The 25,255-nt window shown below is 42.7% G+C and overlaps 1 non-coding gene across 1 annotated transcript; it reads right to left on the bottom strand.

Annotated features, from left to right (window-relative positions):
• Nucleotides 1-8,318: 8,318 nt before the first annotated feature.
• Trnas-cga (transfer RNA serine (anticodon CGA)) lies at nucleotides 8,319-8,393 on the bottom strand. The gene has a single exon. It is a non-coding gene; the product is annotated as a tRNA-Ser (tRNA).
• Nucleotides 8,394-25,255: the final 16,862 nt, after the last annotated feature.

The following is a 25,255-nucleotide window of genomic DNA, read 5'->3' as shown; positions in this document are numbered from 1 at the left end:
ATGTCAGCAGGAGCCTGTTCAAGTTGGTAGAGGCTCTGTAATCTTGTGGGGCGTGTGCAGTTGGAGTGATATGGGACCTCTGACACGTCTAGATGCGACTCTGACAGGTGACACGTACGTAAGCATCCTGTCTGATCATTGTCATCCATTCGTCTCCATTGTGCATTCCGACGGACTTGGGCAATTCCAGCAGGACAATGCGACACCCCACACGTCCAGAATTGCTCTTCTGAGTTTAAATACTTCCACTGGGCACCAGACTCCCCAGACAAGAACATTATTGAGCAAATCTACGATGCCTTGCAACCTGTTGTTCAGAAGAGATCTCCACCCGCTCGTAATGTTACGAATTTATGGATAGCCTGCAGGATTCGTGGTGTTCGTTCCCTCCAGCACTACTTCAGAAATTCTCTGTTGGTCCATTACAGCGGAGGGGACATCGGCTGGTGCGACTATTTAATTCAATAAACTTTACCAACAGCCGTACACTTTAAGATATTTTATTTTATTTTGAAAGCAGCCATTTCGGCAATTCATTTTGCCATTCTCAGGCCTCATGCGCTTTTTTCAAATCAACGAACTTATCGTATAGTACCATAAAGCTGTCACTCTTTCGTGTGAATCAGCTGCACAACGACTGGAATTCACGATACCCAGTTTTATGGCGCTATACGATAAGTTTGTTGATTAGAAAAAAGCGTATGGGGCCTGAAGATGATAAAATGAGTTGCAGAAGATGGCAATAAAATAAAATAAAATATCTTTAAGTGTACTGCTGTTGATTAAGTTTATTGAATTGGAAACTTCAGTCATTAGTTGAGTCCATGCCACGTGGTGTTGCGGCACTTCTACGTGCTCCTGCGGGCCGTAGACGATATTGGGCAGATGCACCAGTTTCTTTGGCTCTTCAGTATACTTCGTCCACAACAACACTGGTGCCATCTGCAAAGAGAAATATCTTCGAGTCATCTGTCATGTTTAGTGGTACATGATTGGCATATGTCAAGAAAAGTATTAGACTCGGAACATAAGCCTGTGTCCCGCCTCCTCCCTTGCTCATCCCTTTACAATATGCTCATTTGCTGTGGATACTACTTTGTAAGTAGGCTGTTTAGGTCTCTATATTGGTAACGCCACGTAGCGCTCTATATGAAAATCACTGGCTGTGCTGTGTGCAGTCTATGGATGGTTTGCATTGTTGTTGGCTATTGTAGTGTTGGGCAGTTGGCTGTTAACAGCGCGTAGCGTTGCGCAGTTGGAGGTGAGCCGCCAGCAGTAGTGGATGTGGGAAGAGAAATGGCGGAGTTTTGAGAGCGGATGATCTGGACGTGTGTCCAGTCTATGGATGTTTTGCATTGTTGTTGGCTATTGTAGTGTTGGGCAGTTGGCTGTTAACAGCGCGTAGCGTTGCGCAGTTGGAGGTGAGCCGCCAGCAGTAGTGGATGTGGGAAGAGAAATGGCGGAGTTTTGAGAGCGGATGATCTGGACGTGTGTCCAGTCTATGGATGTTTTGCATTGTTGTTGGCTATTGTAGTGTTGGGCAGTTGGCTGTTAACAGCGCGTAGCGTTGCGCAGTTGGAGTTGAGCCGCCAGCAGTAGTGGATGTGGGAAGAGAAATGGCAGAGTTTTGAGAGCGGATGATCTGGACGTGTGTCCATCAGAGACAGTAAATTTGTAAGACTGGATGCCATGAACTGATACATATACACTCCTGGAAATGGAAAAAAAGAACACATTGACACCGGTGTGTCAGACCCACCATACTTGCTCCGGACACTGCGAGAGGGCTGCACAAGCAATGATCACACGCACGGCATAGCGGACACACCAGGAACCGCGGTGTTGGCCGTCGAATGGCGCTAGCTGCGCAGCATTTGTGCACCGCCGCCGTCAGTGTCAGCCAGTTTGCCGTGGCATACGGAGCTCCATCGCAGTCTTTAACACTGGTAGCATGCCGCGACAGCGTGGACGTGAACCGTATGTGCAGTTGACGGACTTTGAGCGAGGGCGTATAGTGGGCATGCGGGAGGCCGGGTGGACGTACCGCCGAATTGCTCAACACGTGGGGCGTGAGGTCTCCACAGTACATCGATGTTGTCGCCAGTGGTCGATGGAAGGTGCACGTGCCCGTCGACCTGGGACCGGACCGCAGCGACGCACGGATGCACGCCAAGACCGTAGGATCCTACGCAGTGCCGTAGGGGACCGCACCGCCACTTCCCAGCAAATTAGGGACACTGTTGCTCCTGGGATATCGGCGAGGACCATTCGCAACCGTCTCCATGAAGCTGGGCTACGGTCCCGCACACCGTTAGGCCGTCTTCCGCTCACGCCCCAACATCGTGCAGCCCGCCTCCAGTGGTGTCTCGACAGGCGTGAATGGACGGACGAATGGAGACGTGTCGTCTTCAGCGATGAGAGTTGCTTCTGCCTTGGTGCCAATGATGGTCGTATGCGTGTTTGGCGCCGTGCAGGTGAGCGCCACAATCAGGACTGCATACGACCGAGGCACACAGGGCCAACACCCGGCATCATGGTGTGGGGAGCGATCTCCTACACTGGCCGTACACCACTGGTGATCGTCGAGGGGACACTGAATAGTGCACGGTACATCCAAACCGTCATCGAACCCATCGTTCAACCATTCCTAGACCGGCAAGGGAACTTGCTGTTCCAACAGGACAATGCACGTCCGCATGTATCCCGTGCCACCCAACGTGCTCTAGAAGGTGTAAGTCAACTACCCTGGCCAGCAAGATCTCCGGATCTGTCCCCCATTGAGCATGTTTGGGACTGGATGAAGCGTCGTCTCACGCGGTGTGCACGTCCAGCACGAACGCTGGTCCAACTGAGGCGCCAGGTGGAAATGGCATGGCAAGCCGTTCCACAGGACTACATCCAGCATCTCTACGATCGTCTCCATGGGAGAATAGCAGCCTGCATTGCTGCGAAAGGTGGATATACACTGTACTAGTGCCGACATTGTGCATGCTCTGTTGCCTGTGTCTATGTGCCTGTGGTTCTGTCAGTGTGATCATGTGATGTATCTGACCCCAGGAATGTGTCAATAAAGTTTACCCTTCCTGGGACAATGTATTCACGGTGCTCTTATTTCAATTTCCAGGAGTGTATATTATGACTTTTGAACACTATTAAGGTAAATGCATTGTTTGTTCTCTATCAAAATCTTTCATTTGCTAGCTATGGATAGCAGTAGTTAGTGCCTTCAGTAGTTTGAATCTTTTATTTAGCTGGCAGTAGTGGCGTTTGCTGTATTGCAGTAGTTCGAGTAACGAAGATTTTTGTGAGGTAAGTGATTTGTGAAAGGTATAGGTTAATGTTAGTCAGGGCCATTCTTTTGTAGGGATTATTGAAAGTCAGATTGCGTTGCGCTAAAAATATTGTGTGTCAGTTTAGTGTTGATCAGAATAGGTAAAGAGCGAAATGTCTGAGTACGTTCAGTTCTGCTCAGCTGTTGGAAAAGCAAATAATGTAAGAGGTTTATCAGCACAGTAATTCATTAATTTTTCTAAGGGGACGTTTCAACTTTCCTGAAGCCAAACTGCGAGTCTGACAGCAAATTATGTGAACTGAGGTGAACTACTATTCGCCTGTACTTTGAGTTCTTGAAAAAGTTTTGATAAAACTGAGAACCAAGAACTTGGTCGGTAACTGTCTACTTTATTTGTTTCAAACGTTCTGTACAGTGATTTGGGAACGAGTATTACATTTTGCACTACTATGTACTGTATATTTTGTGTGAGTTTATTTTTCAGTCCCATTTCTCATATTCTTCGTATCGCTTCCTTTGCATAGACAAGGGGTGTTCAATAAGTACTGTAACACAAAAACTTTGTTGTGGGAAATGTGGAATATTCCCGCTTCAGCCCCTATGGTATTATAAAATTCCGATTCGTGGCGGCGCTATACACAGCCCTAAAAATGGCGTCTGTAACGGAGAAGCATACCAAGATGAGAGCTGTCATTGAGTTTCCTTTGGCGGACAACCAAAGCATCGCAGATATTCATAGGCACTTGCCGAATATCTACGGAGACCTGGCAATGAACAAAAGTAAGGTGAGTCATTGAGTGACGCGCCTGTCATATCACCACCACCACCACCACCACCACCACAAGTTCACGCAAACCTGTCCGATCTCCCGCTTGCTGGCTGGCCGCACGAAGCTGTCACTCCTGCAATGTTGAAAAGTACGGACAGGCTCATTCCAGGTGATCGAAGGATCACAGGCAAACACCTCGCTGTTCAACAGGGCTGCTGTATTGGTGGTTCTAACGCACTTGCCCAGCAGCTGAGGTATTCAAAGGTGTGCGCCCTCTGGGGTCCTCGCCACCTGAAAGGAGACCATTAAGGGCAACGGAAGGCCACCTGTGCAGAACTGCTTGCGCCTTAGGAGGCTGATCGTGACGTTTCTTTGGAGGAACGTCATCACAGGCGATAGAAAATGGTTTCATTACTTCGAACCGGAAACAAAACGGCCATCCTCCGAAGAAAAATTCAAATCCGCACTCTCAGCCATTAAAATCAAGACGACGGTCTGCTGGGACTCTGGAGGGGTTATTCTGTTTGAAGTCCTCCCTCATGGTGCAACTATGAACTCTGAAGCGTATTGTGCTACCCCAGGAAACTTAAGAAACGACTTCAGCGTGTTCGTCGCCACAAAAATGCAAACGAAGTTTCTCTTCAAGGTCTCCAACAAGACTGTCCAACCGAGAGGAGCCCACGAAATAGCTCTTCTGCCTCATCTAACTTTCAGACCGGATCCCGTACCTTCCGACATAATATTGTTTGACCCAGTGAAGCATGTACTCTGCGGGAAGCAGTACTTTACGTAGATGATGGGGAGCTTATTGACGCAGCAAGACGTTGACTCCGACGGCGACCTGTGTAGTGGTACTATGGGGACATACAAACCCTTCCAGTAAGGTGGTCTAAGATCGTCTCGCAGAATGAAGATTATGTTGAAAATAGGGTTCGTAGCCAAGAGAGTGGAGAGTAATATGGAATCCCGAATAAAACCAACCTGCTTTCAGAAAAAAGTGTTGCATTACTTATTAAACGCCCCTCGTAGTTAAGGAGACATCAGTGTGTTAATAACCCATCAAATGGGCGTCATCTCCCATTTTCATTTCGATTGGGCTACATTCACTTTATTTAATGTAAATGTGCCATACATCTTTCTTGGTCACTGAATGGACTGTTCTTCCTCATTCAGTACATATTTCCGTTAGTCGCCGAAGTATGAAAATACCGTGTACACATGAACGATCGACCATGAACCAGTTGTGGTCTAATGATTCTTTAAAACGTTTCTCAGTTCACTGTATTTGTAGTATAGCAGTGTACTGACGTGAACCAACGACTTTGGCAAAACCGGAGGAGAAGAAATAGGAAACATTTGGAATGTTGTCTTAGACAAAATCTGTTGAAATGAAATAGACAATGTATGGAATGAAGAGCTGTTAGAAAGAATAGGCGAATAACGAAGTCTGTGAGAAACAGTTGACAAAAGAAGAGACGTGTTAGTGGAACCTTTAGTAAGTCGTCTAGACATAGTTGTCGCCCTCATCCTAGCTGGTGTCAGGTGCTATTGCTGGAGGCGACAGAATAGTATTCTTCCAGATGATGCTGCTGGTGTGGGTCCTCGGTCGAGCCGAGAATTTGTAAATGTATACAAAGAATGGGATATAAGAGAGATGGTGGCAAATGTTTGTTGTAGTAAGTTAGTAGTCTTGAAACGATTGGCAAGATGTAAGAAGAGACAGTGGACAGCATCACAATAATTAGAGCACTGACGAAAAAAGACACATCCAGCAATTCAAAACATATAACTGCTATATGACTTGCTAAATATTGTCCAACTACGTGTTAATTACGTTACTCTGGCGCGTCTATTAGTAGTGTAGTCTACACAGCCGCAGTTAAGTGTTACCAGTGAAATTTCTGTCTGACGCTGTTACTCTATATGACGGTGCGTTCAGTTCTCCAATGTACAAAAAAAGGAGAAACAACAATAGCCATTGCCAATCAGCGCAAATGCTATGATTGCTTTCACTTGATGTTTATTCATAAAGCGCAGAACGAGCCTCGGTTGCTTCACTGTTCACGAAATATCGTTAGCTCCGCCAAATGTATTTATACCAGATTCACAGTCAGTACCTCTTCTTACTCAGTATTCGTTCACTGTTCCAAAGCTTATATTTAAGGACTATAGAAACCAAGTAAATACGTTACCAGTAAATACATCTTGGATGCTTTATCGACAGAGTTTCTGAGATTCATCTCAGTCACTTAAGATGAATATCGGAATGGCTCTATTCAAAAGGACCTGAATCGGTACTGACGCAAACTGTAAAATTTGAATCTTTATTCCACACTAGAATTTCGTCCCATCAGTGGCGAAAACGCTTATTCAGCATTTATTACTTACAGCGTCCAATTAAAATACATATCTAGAGGATTACCATTTTCATCGTCACCAAATGCAGTGACAGCTCCCATTATAGTGATAGTCAATGGATTATGTATAAGATACATTTTTTGTAAATTTTTTTCCGTTAGCCGAATTTCTAATTAGATCAGTTGTGAAAGAAATGCATAAATGTCGCAAGGAAACGCATCAGTATTTCGAATAGCATTCTCTGATGAACCTATTAATTTCATTGAGAGGAAAGCAGTATGATCAGTTATGAATATCCTATTTATTTATACTCACCCAAAACATAGCGTAAGATGAGTCAGAAAGGACAGAAAAGGGTTTGCATCACTACGTCTCTCCTTCCATCAATTTAGCCCATCTGTATATCATATGCGGAACTCCGAGCTCAGTGTATAGCTAGCAGCACCAACCATCGGGAATATACTTTCAATGTCTAAATCTCCACACGTTTCGCATGTATGGCAAACGCAAATACCCGATTAGGAGTGGCACGTCACTCTGGAAACCTCACAAAGCGATGCAAAACAATTTATCTAGACGTGGTGGCTAAACCCGCCGCCGGTAATACACACGCGTTCACTGATGCATAACATGAGGCCGACAAATATTAATAACTAACCCTACACGCAGTTCACACACAAAAATATGTATCCCTGCTCACTTACCATGCGACGTTGCTAAACCACTCACGGTAGACCCAACGCATCTGAGAACAAGTGATGCATGATTGCCTAAGAACACAAAACATACTAAACCCACCGCGAAACCACACAGTCAAGCCTGAATTTCCCTGCAAGAAGCTGCACATGAAATCGTTTTGGCTGATATACGAAAACATTTATGACAAATCTAACTTCTTTGAAAAACATATGATCTGGATAGGGAGGCGATGCTGATTGCAAAATTATATTGCAAGTTAACTGCGTCTTTTCAAAAACATTTGACAAATAAGTTACATTTTACTAATTGATCCACAAACAATGAGATTTCTACAACAAACATTATCTAACGTCATTAAACCAGCAAAACTGCAAACATCAAATTATATATAGCTCTGTTAACAAATCTTAGAAGCGTTATAAAAGTTAAATATCTAACTAGCCTTTTTATCAAAATAGTTTACGCACATTCTGGGGTTTGAATTGTATTGTATGTTAGCCGGAAGCTTAGAAGCGACGGAGAGGCCCCTCCCCCCCCCTCCCCCCGCAGACACAGTGGTCCACTACACCACGACGACTACCGCAGTCCTCTTCATCCCTCCGCCGCCCCACACTGAACCACTCTTTCAGGGTTTTTGTGAGGTTCGGCCCCCGGTGGACCCCACCCCCCCACCCCCCCAGGGGACGTCTCACACCAAACGAGTGTAACCCCTATGTTTGCGTGGTAGAGTAATGGTGGTGTACGCGTACGTGGAGAACTACATTCTGGGGTTACTCAACAATTAAAAATTATCAGCCAACTCATCTATACTAACGCGCTGATAAAACAAAAATCATAATAAGTCAACATCTTTACCTTGCTTGTGAGAAGACTTACATGTTCCCATAATTCCTATAATTCTAACAGTTGGTGGCTTCACACAGCACACATCAAAAAACTGCCTACTCTATCGTCTTTCGCTTACAGACAGCTACCTACAATAAAGCGTCAAACGCTCTCTTTCTTCAACACTACGATAATCTCAGACCAGAAGCAGTATCTCTGGGTCTGCGGTCTTACACAGCCAGCGATATAAAGCCTATCAAAGACATACGTCGTTTATAAAACCGTATTCGGGTGCCACATACAAATGTGTCTCAGTAGACTCCTTTCAAAGCAAACACTTACTATAGCTGAAACTTCCCGGCAGATTAAAACTGTGTGCTGGACCGAGATTCGAACTCGGGACCTTTGCCTTTCGCGGGCAAGTGCTCTACCAACTGAGCTACCCAAGCACGACTCACGCCCCGTCCTCACAGCTTTACTTCTGCCAGTATCTCGTCCCCTACTTTCCAAACTTTACAGAAGCTCTCCTGCGAACCTTGCAGAACTAGCACTCCTGAAAGAAAGGTAGAGCACTAGCCCGCGAAAGGCAAAGATACCGAGTTCGAGTCTCAGTCCGGCACACAGTTTTAATCTGCCAGGAAGTTTCATATCAGCGCTGCAGAGTGAAAATCTCATTCTACTTACCATAGCTGGCTGATGATGAGAATCCCAGCCCAATGCTTACAACATTCGACAAATGAGTATCCACAATCGAACTGCCGAGCAAAATCCTTTAAGCACTTCAGATACTTACGAACGTAATGAACATTATGCAACTCCATTCTACTGCGCATGATAGCGCAATGGAAAGCTTGTCACAATAACATCTAGATACATCAGTTGATACTGAAACTTCCCCTTAGAACTATTATATAAGACTGTGTTTAAACTGACACGCAATATTTTTAGCGCAACGCAATCTGACTATCAAAAATCCCTACAAAAGAATGGCCCTGACTAACATTAAACTATACCTTTCACAAATCACTTACCTCACAAAAATCTTCGTTACTCGAACTACTGCAATACAGCGAGCGCCACTACTGCCAGCTAAATAAAAGATTCAAACTACTGAAGGCACTAACTACTGATAGGCATAGTTAGCAAATGAAAGATTTTAATAGAGAACAAACAATGTATTTACCTTAATAATCATAATATACATAGCAGTTCATGACATCCAGTCTTACAAATATCAAACCTCCGCCATTTCTCTCCCCACATCCACCATTGCTGGCGGCTCACCTCCAACTGCGCAACGCTACGCGCTCTTCACATCCAGCTGCCGCTACCAAACACTACAATGGCAGACAACAATGCAAACTAGCCACAGACTGCACACAGCACAGCCAGTGATTTTCGTACAGAGCGCTACGTAATGTTGCCAATAAGAAAACATAAACAGCCTACTTACATAGCCCCCATGCTCCCCACAAAAAATTTTACAAATTGTTTTGGGCAGTGGCCAATAATGATTTGTTAAAAATTTTCATAATTACAGTAACAAAGATATAAAATGCACACACTTATTGATACAATGTTGGTCAAAAGCTAAAATTTTCGCACAGTCCCTAAAGACAGTCCTGATCATTCATCACAGTAAAACTGCCGTTTCTTTTCTCAAAGTCTGAGCAGTAAAAGACAATGCACACGGAAGTAGTGGATTTCCATGCAGTCTTGAAGAAGTAGTGTTGTCCTTCCAATGGAAAGACAGTGCTGACTCTTGACATGTTGACAGGTAATGGGCCACGACAGAGCAAACCCACAGCAGAGTCATTCGACATTTTGAAGAATATTGGTAGGTAGGTCATCACAGAGCAGACCACTGTAGTCCTGGTAGAGATTACGGTATTGGTGGGCCACCAGAGGTGCAGACCCACTGCAGTCCTTGTAGAAATAATGGTACTGTTGAGTCAGCAAAAGTGTAGACCCACTGTAGTCCTTGTAGAAATAATGGTATTGGTGGGTCATCAAAGGTGTAGACCCACTGTATTCCTTGTAGAGATGGCCAGCAGCCATCTGTTGCGACTGTGCAGGTGCACATTCACCATCGAAGAATCTTGTGGAGAATATAGCAAGTCCATAAACCACCACTTGTGCACGCACAAAGTTTTTGGAATTGTCCTTAGAAGTCTTGCAGAAAATATAGCAAGTCCATAAACCACCACTTGTACACTCACGAAGTTTTGTTTAGAACCAGCAATGCTGATATCCAGTCCCTTGCTGAATTAGTAACACTCGTGCAAACACTAACAGTCCCAACTTCTCACATATTGTGCATTACTATGACCAACAGAAATGTGTGCAGTGAAATGAATGCTTACAAGTTACTTAATTTGATGAACTGGTGTCAATTACAATATCATAACATGAGAATACAATTACAAAGGTACAAAATACATCATTAAAAACATAACAATACAGATAACATTTGTAGTAATACAGGCTTTACAAAAGAATAGAAATAACATATACATCAGTGTTACAGAAATTATGACATGAGTAAATACATAAAAGATCAGAATAAATTTTGAAACATCAACTTCACACATGAGCATTAAAACAAAACCGAATAAAAAATGTCTAACCATATTTACAAGGTAAATAATATATTATTAATGCCAATTATATTTGAGGATAACAGTATTCCTCATCATAGTGAATGTAGCTTAGTATTAGAAGAAGAAAAATTCTATGAAACTACACAGAGACAGGAAGAAAACAAATACACAAGGGTACACAAACACATAGTGGGATAACACAAAAGGAAAGGACAGGGTTCGTTTTCAGTGTAACATTTTGTACTGCAGTCCAACCCAAAACTTCATTCCATAGGTCTTTCGTCTTATTTCGATATTTGCTCCAGCCAAAAAATTCTATCCAAGCAAGCTTTCTGTATTCTGTTCACACATTTCTTATCTCATTATTTATTTACTATTATCTTACCTCAACATTTATTTCCAAGAAAATCCTACCTAAACCTGTTGTCCCTAAACCCTACTTTTTTTGTTCATATCCTCTTTCAAAATTCTTTTTTTGGCCACACCATTTTCTTATAGCTTCTCAATGCATTTCTTCCAATTCATCATAGTTAGTTTCTTATATAGTCTACCCCCTCTTAAGCTAACTTAAATCTACTGAGCTCAGATTCTAAACTAAGGGACGAGGCAATGCAGCAGCACAAACAATTAACACAAACAGCAATGACAAAAAAAATGGAAAATTGCAAAGCAAGCTACAGTAAATCTAAATTACCAAGCAATGCAACATTGCAACTAATATGAGCCAATGTGCAGCAACAAGAAAAATAAATCAGTAGTAAAACTAGCTTAACAGAGTAATACAAAGTGAAATTTAGTAGCACTATGCCTGGTAAACAGCAGCAGTAAATGCTATAACTTATACCTAAGCATGACAAAGCTCAAGCAGAAAAAAATAGTACACTAAAGACAACAATGCAAATAAGGGAAATATCTATCACATCTTAATGTCTATGTAATTAAAGTAGTGCACCACAAGTTATTCTACAAAAGAAATTACCAAGTACTTGAAAAGAAAATTCTGTATGCAATTCCTGTGAAGGGAAATGTGTTTTTGTGCTCCGTTTTTTTTAACTACATCAAAGTTATTCTTTACTGGGTCTGTAGGCATAAAATATTTATATTAGTACATCTATAAAATTTTATTTTAACCAATGCTGCAGTGCAGCTAGAAACCAGATATTAAACAAAACGAGTAAATAAATACATAAAGCAAGCCATATGGCATTTTTCTCGACTAGCAAGACAATAGCCGTGAAATGTTTCTCATCGTTTCATTAGGCATTTTAGTAAATATCATAAATTAAGAGCTCCACAGTATAATCATATGTTTTCAAGTTTGAGCGTGTCGTATTTGCGATGCTTTCTACAAAGGAATGTCAATAGCGAGGATAATGGCCTCCCCCCTTTTTTTTTTGCCTGTGCCGCTGAAAAGGCACCACTAATGACTTTTTCTCCAGGCGTCTGACACAGCTGGGTGCCCACGACGCATTACGTGCAGGTGGTCACTTAACTTTCTTACGGAAATATTTATGACAGCAGTTTCCACTACAGTGACAGTCTCATATACAAAATTTCACGGGTCGAGAATATGCGATGCAAATGTGTAGAAACAAAATCTTATGAATATAACAGTGTCCAAAAAATTTTCGCCGGCATTGTGATACATTCATACATTTACACACATTACATAACTCTTAAAGTACGATTCTTGGTTTCCAACATCCTTTTCATAAATCAGAGTCCCTAACCACTACTCATTATCCCTTACCTTATTACACATATATATATTCGTCGACACGTCAATCTTGCGACGACACTTCAATATTTCATCATAATAAATACATAGCATAATCAAATTAACTCAAATAGCATCAGCTTATTGATCATAAACATACCACAACAGCATAATACACATAGTCATGGTAATAATAACATCATAACACCTCAGTCAACTCTCAAAATCGTCGTAGCTTCCTCCAATAATTTCAAAACCTAAAAAAATTCTCTGCTCATGTCAAAATTGTCATCTGCCTCAAACGTACTTTAAAAATCGTGATCCCATACCAAGTATATCATTCAAAGCTCTCATAATATCACAATGGGTCCGAAAAAATATGAACAGTTTACAAAGTACAGACAAAATACAATTTTGTAAGTGTGAAGTTATCCAACGGTGTAATTACGTAAACATCTGTCACTGCCGTAGTAAAAAAGTTTGCCTCTCTCAGTTAAATGATCAGATAGCTGTGTAATTATGTGTTAAAGAAATATGGTACCGACGTGTAAAGTTGTATAAGCAAATACCATATTAGCTAGGGCTCCTTGTGCTTGCCAAACACATGGTACACAAAGTAAGCATGTACCCCCCTGAGGATTAATGTAATTATACCCTCAGGTGTTACAGGTTACAGCAATGGAATGAAATGTATCACGGAAAACCTTTGTACCATTGTACTTCAAATATCTTTAAAAATAAATGTTTTAAGTACAAAATTAATCACTCAAATAGGTGTACTGTAGCGCTAAACTGTGCGTCTTGTTGTAAGATAATCTCTGTGGAAGTGTCGTAGTTATCGTCCTCCGAAAGCTAAGTTCTGGTATAGATATCTTAGTTATTACGCTTATTGTTGTGATGATGAAAGTACTGTGCTGTAACGTATTGTTGTGCTACGGAAAAGGCTGTCTCCTTGTAGCTATACCACAAAAGTTACTACTAAAACATGTTTTACTTTCCAGAATAATTCAGAAAAACTGTGCAGATATAAAACAGAAACACCACAAAAGCAACATTGTAAATTGTCACTCATTAGTAGTGTCGTGATAAAATCGTGTAGCTGTCACATAAACTAACCACTGTGTCGTTTGTTCACTATAACAATGCATTCGCAATTACTTTTCTAAGTTACCTATGCTCTTGACTGGATAGTTAGTTAGCTTTAAAACATAGTTGCATATTAACAGTTTGTAAGTGTGACAAAGCGTACTAGTAACATGAAGTGAAAAATTTTATAGCAAAGACTAAATAAAAAAACAGATTATCTCTCAATAAATGGTTTTAGATGTGAAATGTGGTGTAACCCTTTGCTCTTCCTAGTACGCAGAATTTCAACTTTAACGCAATTATCATGTGGTATACATCGGTAAGGAATCTTGGAATTTTTCTCAAGGTTAGCGTCTATGTTATTTTTCTCTGAGCCAGCCGGCGCACGCGGCAGCCTGCGGTGCGAGTCATCGTCTGTTCCTTTGTTGGCGCGCGTCGTTACTGGGATTAGGAGACCTAACTTCTACAAATTCGCCTTGCCGAGAAGGCCCTGCCCTGTTTGAAGCTCGCCAGTTCTGATGCAATTCAGGTCTGTCATTACGATCATATCGTCTGTCGTCATGTTGGTAGATTCCATAGTTTCTTTCTTGTCTGTCACATGGTGGATAATTTCTCCCTGAGTCGTAACTGCACGCTGGACCGTTGCGTCTAAAGTTATTCTGTCTCCCTTGATAATAATTATTTTGGTTCTCATATTGTCTGTTTCTCTGATTGTCTCTGTGATAGTCATTACTGCGGAGAGGTGATCTTTCCCTGTAATTATTACTACTCTGCCAATGGTTGTCATACGGGTGGTGTCTGTTTTGGTCACAATTTACGTTGTAAGAATAGCCCTGTCGTGTCCATTTATTATTTCTGTCATCGCGGGATTGTGACAGATGTGACCTGTAATTGTTGTGCTCCTGTTTTCGTGTTCCGCGATTGTCAGTGTCAATTTCCAGTTCTTGTAACAGTCCCTGAAAAGCTTCAATGTCGTCTTTGCAACGTCCTGCTAAAATAATATGTCGTAAATGTTCAGGCAGTTTGATTAAGCAAATGCGGATGAGTTCTGAGGGGCTGTATGTCTTCAAAATATTTCATAAGACTGGAAAATTCAGATTGTTAGAAACATTTCATCATGCTATATTTTACTCGGTCTTGTGTAGCTTGAGACCAATACGCTGAGAGGAAGGCATGATAAAATTCTCCTTCACTGTGGCAATCGTGAATGACCGATCGCATTCTTACAGCTGGTTCATTCTCCAAGTGGCCACACATAAATTCTAATCTGTGCTCCAATGACCAGTTGGGAGGAAAACAATGAGAAAATTGATGAAGCCATGCTTGTGGATGAATGTCGTTGTCAGAATTCTTAAAGGTTTTGAATTTACGTGTAGTAATGAACAGCTTATAGTCAAAATCATCATGTCGGCAAGTCACATGTCGGTCATTGTTACATCGTTTCGGCGATTCCATCTCAAAATCCAATGCGCCTTGCCAATTTCTTTCATAATTTCCGAAGTGTCCTGTGTTCTTATTTTGTGGTTGTTCCGTATTTCTATGTCCCTCTTCCCGTACTGGAGCGCGAGTGTCCTCTGAAATATGTAATTCTTGTATTACCTGCGTCAACTGATCTTGTACTTCCCGGATTTCTCTTTTGTACTGTGTATTGATTTGATTTTGATTTTGTTTGAATTTTCTAATTTGTTCATACTCTTCTGTGTCAGTGAAGGCTACGGGTCTTGTGTCATTCAGATCATTATCTACCTTTGTAGATAAGTTAGTGACCTGATCCGAAAGTTCAGCTACTTTCTCCGATAGTGAACACGTTTCCTCAGTGTGTTTTTCTGAACCAAGTTTCAGAGTGTCCATTTGTGTTGAAATCGACTCTACTGTGTTCTTTAAGTTTTCCTGAGTTTTTGCAAGTTGCGTAACTGAATCGGTAGATGCAACTGAGTCAATTTTAGCCCACAAGGTCTCATGATTTTCATGAACAATGGTTTGCAGTTCTTTTATGGCTGCTTCGTGATTCTGTAATGCATTTTCATGCCGCGAAAAAATAGGTTGAAAATGCTCACAAATTTGTGTTTTTACGTCATTACAGACTTTTTGACATTTCGATTCAATGTTATGTAACTCAGTAGTTAAATCTTCACGTGTTTGTTCAAGTGTGGTGTCTAACTTCCGAAGATTTTGTTCCATTGTGTCTAACTTTTGAAGATTTTGTCCCATTTGTTGCATTAATTGTAATAACAATGCATTAGTGTCTGGAATCTGTTCCTCTACGCTTTTCGGCAGTGCATTTGCACCAGCAACATTCACATTTTGACAAGCAGAAAATGTATCTTGACTTATTTGAGAAAACGGTGAGGACGCAAAACCTGAATCTACAGTATTTGCAAAATTGTGTCCTATCATTTCGGATTCCTGAGGCGAGCTGTTGCCGAGCGATCGATCGATAATGCTTCCCTGTTCACTAATTGTTTCACTGCCTACGCCATTGTTTGCCGCCCGCTGCATTTGCCTATGCACAATTACCAAATTACTATGTTGAACATTAGTTAATTCATTACACGGTGGCGCTAACACTGTCATTTCTCAGTTTACTTTGGAGCCTAGTATTACGTTTTTCACACGCCATTATTGTCACAATATTTCACACGACAACACAGAAAAACACAATTTGAAGAGAAAAAATAGGGGAGTACATTAACATAGCACTGAAAATAATATCTAGTTAATTGCAAGCGCAGCTGCGAAATACATGGTGCAAATCTACATGCATGCCACAACTGTTTTACTGTACAAGAATAAAAACTACAACTTCAAAGGAGATTCTCTCTACAATTACGTGCTAGCAATAAACAAAAGCTACACTAATTACACAAACTACAAGAAAAAAGTCAGAAGATTCCAGTGAGTTATCTTCGGCTAAGGGTCGACATATGAAACTTCCCCTTAGAACTATTATATAAGACTGTGTTTAAACTGACACGCAATATTTTTAGCGCAACGCAATCTGACTATCAAAAATCCCTACAAAAGAATGGCCCTGACTAACATTAAACTATACCTTTCACAAATCACTTACCTCACAAAAATCTTCGTTACTCGAACTACTGCAATACAGCGAGCGCCACTACTGCCAGCTAAATAAAAGATTCAAACTACTGAAGGCACTAACTACTGATAGGCATAGTTAGCAAATGAAAGATTTTAATAGAGAACAAACAATGTATTTACCTTAATAATCATAATATACATAGCAGTTCATGACATCCAGTCTTACAAATATCAAACATCCGCCATTTCTCTCCACACATCCACCACTGCTGGCGGCTCACCTCCAACTGCGCAACGCTACGCGCTGTTCACATCCAGCTGCCCAACACTACAATGGCAGACAACAATGCAAACTAGCCACAGACTGCACACAGCACAGCTAGTGATTTTCGTACAGAGCGCTACGTAATGTTGCCAATAAGAAAACATAAACAGCCTACTTACAATACGTGTTGACTTTCTCGTGTACGGTCGAGAGCTTGCATGCATTTAAACAAGCAGTCAGGAATTATTAAACTCGTCTGAAATAGTTACTCGCTTCCCGCTGGAGGCGGTTGTTGGCACTCTTAAGACGTGCAGAGTCACGTGCTGTGACGAACGCAACACGGCATGTCTTTGTCGTGGGTCTCGAGAGAAGCCCACTCTCCGGGCGCTGCAAGCCCCATATCTCGAAAACGTCAGCCAGAGAGCGCCATGTTGACAAACAGCACCACGCACGGTAGGCGGTTGGTTTGAAAATTCACAGCACAGTAAACTTAGTTTAAAGAAATACATCATAAGTAATCAGATCGATAAAATAATTTCTCAAAATGAGGAGTGTTGTTGGAACAGGACGAAAAGGTTAGAGTGTTATTAGATCCCTTGTAAGTTCATAGAAGCAAACTGAGAAAGCACTGAATAATTAAAATAACTGTTAAAAAGGTTGCACAGATTTTCTATTTAGAATGAATGGAACGCAAAAATATGTATCATCGTAAAAAAAATAGCTGCAGCCAAAACAGCTAAAGCGTTGAAGATACAGTAGACATAATTTGCAAACGGTTTCTTCCTACGTCAAATCGTGGCTTGCAATTGTGGAAAAAGTGCGAAAAACTTTTTCTCTCCTTGACAGCATTATGTGTTAGAGAAATGGAAAAATGGAAAAACTGGACGATTTCAAAACAATGTTCTACAAGCGGACGTTAAAATTAAGAGGACAGATGAAGTGTGTATGACGGTCTAGAACCGACAGAGGAGAGAAGATGTCTTTAGTATCCCTTACAGAAGATAAGATATATTATTGAGACATACAGTAAGTCATTCAAGAACAGTTAACGATTGTGGATAGCAAATTAGAGCTCAAAGTTTGTAATAAAAGACAAATACCGGCATCTATCAGTCAGCTTGTTGAGTACGCTGCATGAGGTACGTAGTGATCATAAACTCATCGCTAGAGAGAAAGAGAATTGGTGGTCGGGATGGAAATAGATGAAACCAAATATCTGCACGTCATTCATTTAGTAAAACCGTTAACTGCTTCATCGTCATCGGCAATGATGGGTTGATTGGGGGAAGAGACCAAACAGTGAGGTCATCGGTCTCATCGGATTAGGTAAGGATGGGGAAGGAAGTCGGTCGTCCCCTTTCAAAGGAACCATCCCGGCATTTGCCTGGAGCGATTTAGGGAAATCACGAAAAACCTAAATCATGATGGCCGGACTCGGGATTGAACCGTCGTCCTCCCGAACGCGAATTCAGTGGGCTAACCACTGCGCTACCAATGAATTAGAGACTCTAAATAAATAACTTTTATGCTATAATTCATGGGGATATTTGAACAGTGGCACAAGGGTTTTTCTTGTAAGTCGCTAACGCAGATGAGTGCATTGTCATCCTCAAATAATTTCCATCACCCGTGCCGTGTCGGCAGCAGGAAACTCGCAAAAGTGGGAAACGGTGTACGGCAGGAAACATGCCAAACTTCGGTGGCCAACGTAGCTGCACAATGGGAGCCGTAACTTTAAAGCAACTCGTTCCAGACCTGCACTTTGTCAGCAGCGAGAAGCAAACTTGCTGCGATCGTCAAACCGTCCGTTGCGACCGGCATACGTTTTTATTCGAGAGCCCGGCAAGCGGCAGCAGCAGCGGGGCCCGTGTTTGTCTTGCTTTACGACTTGTTGATTGCCGGAGGGAAGTTTTGTCCCGGGGCAATCAGCGCCCTGAGCCCGGCGCCCCTTCCCCTCCCGCCCTTCCCCCCTCCCACAGCCTGCCCTCCCCCACCTTCCCTCCGCCCCTCTTGCCCTCCTGCCGTGCACCAGCGGGCCGCACGTAATCGAGTCCGGCGGCTCCGGTGCTGTGGCTGGTGCTGAGCCGGCCACACCAGCTCGGCTCAGGGCTGAGGGTTCAGGGCCCACGCCCTCTGCCAGGGACCGCCTCCTCTGCTGACGTGGCGTCTTGAAGGCGAGCCACTTCGACGCCCGGGGCTGCCACGCCTCCAATCTGCGATTCCGTCAATGAACCTTGCAATCCACACTCTTTTGGACATGATAATTTTGTTTGAACATAGGTTCATAACCTCGGTATCTTTTTCAAATGAAAACGTTGTCCGTTGCTGCCTGTATAACTTTCAGTTTGCTGTTGGCCAGTTTCGACTTTTTACTCGTTATCAAGCAATTTATAATACATACCGGAATAAAACACGTAATGCATATAAAAATAGGAAACGGCAGCGTTATCAATTTAACACAGAGCACAACCTAGTGCTTGTATTCAGGAAACCTCTATGTCAGGGCCGGCGAGAAATTCTGCACGCGTGCGGTGCTCTTGCACATGTGCAACTTCCGGGTCACAGCGTGCACGCCGCAGCCGTCAGCGTTCATGTAGTGCATGTTTCTACGCACAGATGTCGCTTTATCCACTTGCTGGGATACTCTGTACGGACGCATTCTAGTGCTCTTTCCACAGCTTGCAAGCCAACCATGGAACCATGGGAAGGTATTTCGCGTATTAAACATTTAAAATACTGTCACAGTCTACTCATTGAGACGTCTACTTTTATGTTAACAGTTTAACCCAGTAAAACAAGTAATACAGTTAACAACCGTGGGTTTTTATTAAGGCAGCTTGACTGACGGCACGTAAATACGAGTAATGTTTTTGATCTAGTATTTAAGAAAGAGAGCACTTAGCGACTTCCAACGAACCTTATTCATGATTTCAAATAACTTTAAACTAATGCAAGGTTTCCTATAACTAATTCTCGGTGCCCTCAGTTACACCCACATAATTTCTCTCACTGACCTCTGAACAGAATTATAACCGCAGACCTCTCGATGATCACCTGTTATTTCAATACCATTATTCCTACGTCTTTCATCAGCTCCGTCTGAAATCTGCATAATAACCGACAGTTAGATGAATGTTACGTTTTATCGACTTCAGCTGAGCGTAGCCCTTCACACATTAAAAAAAAAAACCCTAAATGTAAGTATACATTGGAACAATCGGTTTAATGACCAAGTTTCCTGATAATAATGTAACATGGAGCAGAATGAGGCACTAATGCACAGTTAGTAAACAATAATTTTTAATTATGAAAGGAATAAATCCAAACACTTTCATCACTGGTCATGAGAAATAACAATCGAGTTGATGTGTCTCATCCATTTTCTTAAGGACATTTAAATTTGCTTGCCGTTCTTCACTCTTGAGTACACTACAATCGTCTTTGTGATATATATTGTAGTGTCTTTCAATTGAAAACTTACGCTGGCCGCGTATTATTCGGCGGCATAGCAAACACTGTGAGTTTTCACCAACGGCTACAAAAAGAATTGCAGTTCCCAGTCATTTTTAAACGACTGAGAACATAGATCTCCCGTACTTTGCTTTTTCACCGTACCTGCCATTTCTCAGTACTTCTCTGTTAAGGGTACGGTTGCCAGGGGTAGACGAGACTGGGTATGTTGCGCTCTTGCTTGTACATAAACAGGGAAGTGGAGCCGCCGCCGTTCATTTAGGACACATGTCTAATAACAGATGTCGCTGTCGCTCGCTGTCGCACACGTGCGCACATGTGCAGCACTTCCGCACGTCTGCACACTGTGCAGCGTTTGGCCGGCCCTGCTCTATGTGATACGTCACAATATATATAGAATGCAGGCCGGCCGCTGTGGCCGAGCGGTTCTAGGCGCTTCCGTCCGGAACCTTGCGATTGCTACGGTCGCAGGTTCGAATCCTGCCTCGGGCATGGATGTGTTTGATGTCCTTAGGTTAGTTAGGTTTGAGTAGTTCTAACTTCTAGGGGACTGATGACCTCAGATGTTAAGTCCCATAGTGCTCAGAGCGATTTAAACCACTTGTAGCATGCAAGTAAATCCTCCAGGCGACTTGCGGATTCACTTACTTTCCATATACACCAAAACGGCTGAAATGGTACCTAGCTGGTTACGTATCTGAAGGCTTCCAGGGGAGACAAAAATTTGATTTTCAGTATTCCTTATAATCATTTATAGATTTTAAAAATTTTGCGATTTTCTAGATTATTAAAAAGCCTTTAGTAGGGTGAATAGGTACACGCTGCGTAATGCCCGCCCGGCTAGCCGCTGCTTCCCGACCAGGAATCCGCGTGTCGAGGTCCGGTGTGCCGCCCGGCCTGTGGATGGTTTTTAATGCGGTTTTCCATCTACCTCGGCGAATGCGGGCTGGTTTCCCTTATTCCGCCTCAGTCACACTATGTCGGCGATTGCTGCACAAACAGTCTCCACGTACGCCTACACCATCATTACTCTACCACGCAAACATTTGGGGTTACACTTCTCTGGTACGACGAGACGTTCCTAGGAGAGGTGGGGGGGGGGGGGGGGGGGGGGAGGTCCACCGAACCGCACACAATAAACCTGGGTTTGGTGTGGGGCGGCGGTGAGGTGGCTGAACTGCTGGACCTGTTGTGGGGTTGTGAACCACTGAGGCCTATGGTGGGACGAAGCCTCTCTGTTGTTTCTAGGTCCCCAGTTTAATACACAATATGCAATACGCAATAAGCTGTGTAATGCAATGGGAAATACGAGGCTATCCTAAGCATTTGATACATATGGTAAAAAGTTTATATTTAAATAACAAAGTTCTAATTAATGCAGGCAAAGAGAAAACAGGACAAATAGTAGATAACAATGGAGTAAGACAAGGGTCGAGTCTCTCATCTATTTTATTTAATATATAGGGTGTTTGAAAATTCCCATTACAAACTTCTAGAACTAACCGTTTACATTCTAGGACTGTTTCAATTCTGGTGTGTAATGCGTCCACGTCTGCTGAGGAACAAAAAGGTCTCAGAGTTGCCTGACCTGATATGCAGTAGGATGGAGAGGACGATGTGTACTATGTCAGACAGTCACCTGGTGCCACTTAACGCCTGACTTGTTGCGAGATTTATTCAATGCCCTTGCATATCCAATACTGTAAATGTGTCCAGTACACGTTTTCGGAATTCGCAGACATACTCCTGGTGTATGGCAGCTGTGCAGATACTGGCTCTCTTACTTCACGATACCACCAGCAGAGGACGCTGAGAGAAGCTACCTTCCCACCCCTTCACCCACCAATCCTCTTCTCCACCCCCCCCCCCCTTGACCCACCACTAACTTCCTGTCGGACAAAGCATCAAGTGGTGACAACTCTTTGATATGGAAAATTCCCATCGAAAGACACGATCTCTCTCCCTGTCTGTCAAGTGCTTACTTCCTGGCCAGTCAGCATCGGTCACGCGCAGTCGAAAACAACACTAAATCCTCTTTCGTACTGAACAAAGAAATGGATAATTGGTAAAACCCCACCCCTCCCGAAACAGAGCTGTGAATATCTTGCAATCAGTCCATTTGCGCTACCCCCATTCAGTCAAATTGATTGACTAATCTATTAAATCGACAACCTCTGTGTGGAACAGTTTTTCCTTGCTTCATGTTGGCGGATGCTAGGACTGATTTATTAGTTGAGAAATTCTACGGCTGTCCGGAATTCGATCCTGCAACAACCCGGCTTCCAAACCCTACTCCTTGCCTCCTGTTTCCAGATATTGAGACAATTAGCTCGTTTGGTGGGAAATTCACTACTTTGGAGGTAGCTGATTCGTGATCAAAACGTCTTTGGTCCCGGTTTCGAATCCCGACGCTCCTTAAATTCTGATTAATAATCAGCATTGGCGGCCGAAGACTTCCGGCATAAGAAGTCACCCCTCATTCTGCCAACAGCCTTGTTAAAGAGGGCGGAGGAGCGGACAGAGGTACAGGGCACTCTCTTGTCCTAGGGGTGGACAACTGCCCCTAAAAGCGATAGAATCATCAATGATCAACGGTATGAGGATGCAGAAGACAATGGAAACCACAGTATTAAAGACACGTAACGTGTATCCACAGGACATATGGCCTGTAACTGAAGAAGTGTCATGATGATCTATCCATTGGCAAAAGATTCTGGAAGAGTCCCCCATGCGAATCTTCGGGAGGGGACTGCCAAGGGGAAGGTTACCATGAGAAAAAGATTGAATAACCAACGAAATAATAACATTCTACGAGTCGGGGCGTGGAAGGTCAGAAGCTTGAACGTGGTAGGGAAACTAGAAAATCTGAAAAGGAAAATGCAAAGGCACAGTTTAGATATAGTAGGGGTCAGTGAAGTGAAGTGGAAAGAAGACTAGGATTTCCGGCCAGATGAATATAGGGTAATATCAACAGCAGCAGCAAATGGTATGACGGGAGTAGGATTCGTTATGAATAGGAAGGTACGGCAGAGAGCATGTCACTGTGAACAGTTCAGTGACTGAGTTGTTCTTATCAGAATCGACAGAAAAACCACGTATGCATGCCGACATCGCAAGCTGAAGATGAAGAGAAAGAGAAAGTGTATGAGGATATTGAAAGGGTAATACAGTATATAAAGGGAGATGAACATCTAATAGTCATGGGAGACTGGAATGCAGTTGTAGGGGAAGGCGTAGAAGAAAAGGTTATAGGAGAATATGGGCTTGGGACAAGGACTAAGAGAGGAAAAAGACTAATTGAGTTCTGTAACAAGTTTCAGCTAGTAACAGTGAATACCCTGTTCAAGATTCACAAGAGGAAGAGGTATACTTTGATAAGGCCGGATGATACTGGAAGATTTCAATTAGATTACATCGTGGTCAGACAAGTGGGATACTCAAGTACTAAGGAATGACGATATATGATTGAAGTTCTCTAAGCCATAGATACAACAATAAGGAATATCTCAGTAGGCAGTACAGATGAAGAGGAAAGGACATCACTAAAAAGGGCCGTCACAGAAGAAATACTTCAATTGATCGATGAAGGGAATAAGTACAGAAATACAAGTCGCTGAGGAATGAAATAAATAGAAAGTGCAGGGAAGCTAAGACGAAATGGCTGCAGGAAAAATGTGAAGACATCGAAAAAAAAATGACTGTCGGGAGGACAGATTCAGCATACAGGAAAGTCAAAACAACCGTCGGTGACATTAAAAGCAAGGTGATTGCATTAAGAGTGCAACGGGAATTCCACTGTTATATGCAGAGGAGAGAGCGGGTAGGTGGAAAGAATACATTTGAAAGCCTCTATGAGGGAGAAGAGTTGTCTGATGTGATAGAAGAAGAAACAGGAGTCGATTTAGAAGAGATAGGGGATCCAGTATTAGAATTTAAAAGAGCTTTGAAGGACTTAAGATCAAATAAGGTGAAAAGGGATACATAACATTCCATTAGAATTTCTAAAATCATTGGGGGAAGTGGCAACAAAACGACTATTCACGTTGGTGTGTCAAATGTTTGAGTCTGGCGCCATACCATCTCACTTTCGGAAAAGCGTCATCCACACCCTTCTGAAGACGGCAAGAGCTGCCAAGTTCATAGGATTTGTCGACCTGGAAAAAGCGTTCGACAATGTAAAATGGTGCAAGATGTTTGAAATTCTAAGAAAAGTAGGGGTAAGCTAAATGGAGAGACGGGTCATGTATGACAGCCAAGAGGGAATAGTAAGAGTGGACGACCAAGAACGCTGTGCTCGTATTAGAAAGGGTGTAGGACAAGGATGTAGCCTTTCGCCCCTACTGTTCAATCGGTACATCGAGGAAGCAATGATGGAAATAAAAGAAAGGTTCAGGAGTTGAAGTAAACTTCAAGGTGGAAGGGTATCAGTGATATGATTCGCTGATGACATTGCTATTCTGAGTGAAAGTGAAGAAGAATTACAAGATCTGCTGACCGGAATGAACGGTCTACTGAGTACATAGCATTGTATAGTAGAGAAACATGGACTATGGGAAAACCGGAACAGAAGAGAATCGAAGCATTTGAGATATGGTGCTAGAGATGAATGTTGAAAATTAGGTGGACTGACAAGGTTGGGAATGAGGAGGTTCGGTGCACAATCGGAGAGGAAAGGAATATGTGGAAAACACTGATAAGGAGAACGGACAGGGTGATATGACATCTATTAAGGCCTGAGGGAGTTGTAGAGGGCAAAAACTGTAGAGGAAGACAGAGATTGGAACACATCCAGCAGATAATTCAGGACGTAGGTTGCAAGTGCTACTCTGAGATGAAGAGGTTAGCACAGGAGAGGAATTCGTGGCGGGCCGCATCCAACCAGTCAGAAGACATTATAAAAAAAAAAAAAAAAAAAAAAAAAAGACGCTGGAAATGCTAATTTCAAATTACAAGTGAATTGCGCTACGAGCTTAAACAATTTGAAGGAGACAGAGCAGGAATCTGATTGTAGTGTACTCTTAGCACCACTATCGGACATAATAAACTGATCTGTCGGGAATTTGATGTCCTGAGTGGAAGCAGTGGTGTATAAAACGATAGTTGTTACGCTGTCACGGTTGTGCAATTCCCA

Source organism: Schistocerca cancellata, chromosome 1 (assembly GCF_023864275.1).
Source record: "Schistocerca cancellata isolate TAMUIC-IGC-003103 chromosome 1, iqSchCanc2.1, whole genome shotgun sequence".
NCBI classification, from domain to species: domain Eukaryota; kingdom Metazoa; phylum Arthropoda; class Insecta; order Orthoptera; family Acrididae; genus Schistocerca; species Schistocerca cancellata.
Note: the sequence above shows the minus strand (reverse complement) of the source record. Positions and strands in the feature narration are given on the sequence as shown.